Raw genomic sequence first — 3,432 nt, 5'->3', positions numbered from 1 at the left:
TAGCTTGGTGCTGGCTCTTTTTTTCTGTGTGAAAATATCTTCTCCCAGATTTCCTCTTGGCTTTCTTCCCCACTTTGTAAACAAAGCAGATCTCATACATCACATGATAAGGGAAGCCTTTCCTAATTGTCCTGTGTAACAAATCACCCCTCAGCATTTCCCATTCACCTTCTTGTTTCTCTACAGCTTTTATCATTACCTGATATACAATAGATAGGCTTACTCACCCATGGTTTCTGTACCTCCTTATTGGAATGTGAACAGTATGGGACTTTCCACCTTTATAGCCAGAATTTAAAAACTATGCCTGGAACACAGTAGGTTACATTCAGTAAACATTCAATACATGCTTATTGAATGAGTAGCAACTGCCCGTAACTTTCGTTGTCATCATTATCATGACCATTGTCCCTCAAAGCCTCATCCCAGAGCCTTCTCCAGGAGAAGTATATAATGTCTCAGTGCTGATGGTAAACATGTTGTGAGTTCATGGTGATAAACATAAATTTCTGCTTCCACCTAAGCACTCAAAGATTTATAACCCCATAATTTAGACAGAGTTAGCCCACAGTAAATTCTCTAGCAATAAAAAACCTACTTCTACTCACTTAGAAGTCATCGATAATGATAGTGCTTAAGATGATTTTTAAGAAAAATCAAGGACAGTACTGTACACTGAATAGCACATGGAAAAGATGGTTTTTGCATCCTTTAGGTAATCTATAATACTTACTTCTGTCTAATATGATGAAACTAAAATTTCTGGCCCTAAAATATCTATATCTATTTTTATATTCTTCTTTTTTTTTGAGATGGAGTCTTGCTCTGTCACCCAGGCTGGAGTGCAGTGGTATGATCTCAGGTCACTGCAACCTCTGCCTCCTGGGTTCAAGCGATTCTCCTGGCTCAGCCTCCCAAGCAGCTGGGGTTACAGGCACACGCCACCACACCCAGCTAATTTTTGTGGAGTACAGATGGGCTTTTTCCATGTTGGCCAGGCTGGTCTTAAACCTCTGGCCTTAGGTGATTCACACTCCTCAGCCTCCCAAAGTGCTGGGATTACAGGCATGAACCACCACGTGTGGCCTTATTTTTATATTATTCTTAAAAGATAAAGTATGTATAAAATGTTGATATATTTGTTCTAGCTTCCATTTGACTGCCTTCTGCCATACAATTGCAATGTGAAAGGTAATACACTCTTTTTGCCATCAATCAATAATTATTTTTTACTGGGCCAAAATCCTGTTCTAGTCATAGCATGTCATTCCCCACATTTGTTCATTTTCCTAAAGTTCTATTAATAAATTCTCTATTATCCCAAAAATCTATAAGTGATTAAGCACAGAAATAATTGTAAATTTAAAATCTACACATAGGATTAGTTCAAATACTTGTTTTGTGAATAATTCAAGTCCCCCCCAAAACTTGCATTCCATTGCTGTGTTATTTATTCTGGAAATGGAAATACAGCAATACTTTATTCATATGGGCTTTACAAATTGGGAATCTGAACAAATTCAGACAAGGTGAAATCTGAAGGTTATCTTTGATAAGGATGTTCTTCTTCATAGAGTATATAGATTAATTTGGTAACCAAATGCAAATGACAAATAAGCATTTGAGATTTAAACTTTTGCAAAACCCTTGGAAATATAGGCAACTATTTATTTATTTTTTTTTAAATTTAAGGTAAGAAGTTTTTAAATGGTCATTCAATTATTTTGGTATCATTTAGTAAAGTATCCAACCTAATAGCAAGATCCTTTCGACACTGATTTGTTTTAGTGGTTCCCACAACGCTTTGATTTTATTATTTTAATTTATAGGTAATTCCTCTAGGCACTAGCTCTGTAGCTGACATTGATTTATAAATATTATTATTAATAGTTTATAAGCAATAAACTGCATTACCATTGTCTTAACAGAATATCGTAAAGTGGGTGACAGGTAAACAATAGTTATTTATTTCTCAGAGTTCCGGTGACTAGAAAATCCACTATCAAGACTCCAACAGTTTCAGTGTCTGGTGAGGGCCAACTTTCTGGTTTATAGACCGTGTCTTACAGCTCTGTCCTCACATGATGGAAGGGGCAAAGCAGCTCTCTGGGTCCTCTTTCATAATAGCTCTAATCCTACACCCATAGGCTTCACCTCCTAATATATAACCTTGGGGGTTAGGATTTCAACATATGAATTCCTGGGGGACACAAAATTCAGTTCATTGCAACAGGTAAGTTCTGTAATTTAACATGCTTATTATTTTAGAATTGCTCTTCCCCATCTAGTCTGAGTTACTAATGTATTAGTACATAAGACTGCTCCATGTACACAGAAACATTTTAAGGATCACTAACAGTTTTTGATTAAAGCAATTTAAGTGCAGTTTACCTCTGATAGAATTTTGTTTTCTATTTAAAATAAGCATATTTTAGTAAATTTGCCTTGCTGTCTTTGAGACATCAAACTGTTTGCTCAGGTAAAAACTTGAAAAAGTAATTACATTCTAAACCCACAAGAAAACTGTATATTCTAAATTTCACTGCAAGAATCACTAACATTATATAAAATGTCAATACTTAGTAACACTAATTTAACAAGGACAGATTTTCAAAACAGGCATTTAACTTGGAAACATTGCTTTAAACTTCCTGCGCTAAAAAAATACAAAATATTTCCTGTGTTAAAAAATACAATACAAAAAAATACTAAATGACCTGAATATTTACTAATTCACTATTTATTAGTTTGTTTGTTGTTTTTATTACTTGAAATACCTCAAGGAGCCATCAGATCCACAAATCAAATAGTTTAGTCACAAATCATATGAATTAAAACTATCTCAGCTGATACAATGTTGGTTTATAGAAAAAAAATTTATTTTGTACCTGATGGTCAACAAACTAGCAGTCTGCTTTTCCAGAAGGAAAGGGAATTTCAGTGACAAGTGTCCTCTGAAACCTTCTGCGTCTGTTTCCCTGACATTCAAATATGGCCTTGTTCGTTCTCTAGGAGCCTCAAGGCTTGAAAGTCATCCAAGAGCCAGGGACCAATCTAAAGTAGATTGGCTTATACCCAAATTTAATGAAACTTCCTTAGAGGAAACTGATTTCCCTCATTATCCTTTATGTAGATAATATGTGGAATTAATTCTCCTTTACTAAGTTATCATTACATTGAGCACACAAACACAGATATAATGTCATTAAAAGTAATGGAATGAGTTCATCCACTGTTGACTTTAATGGTTTATATCCTCTCCAGTGTCCCAGAGAAATGCCTCTGTCTCTCCGCTTTAGCAGATTAAAGGTCAGGCCTAAGGTTACCAAATTTCATGCTCACTAGAGAAATATCTGCTCTGTCTCAGGCCTTACTCCCTTCGAACTCTGAACGAAGCTGGGAGGAGCAGACAAAACTGTTCTACAAGACTTC

This window comes from Colobus angolensis, unplaced genomic scaffold (genome assembly GCF_000951035.1).
Source record: "Colobus angolensis palliatus isolate OR3802 unplaced genomic scaffold, Cang.pa_1.0 Scaffold203, whole genome shotgun sequence".
In the NCBI taxonomy this organism is placed as follows: domain Eukaryota; kingdom Metazoa; phylum Chordata; class Mammalia; order Primates; family Cercopithecidae; genus Colobus; species Colobus angolensis.
This window is presented reverse-complemented; position numbering follows the sequence as displayed.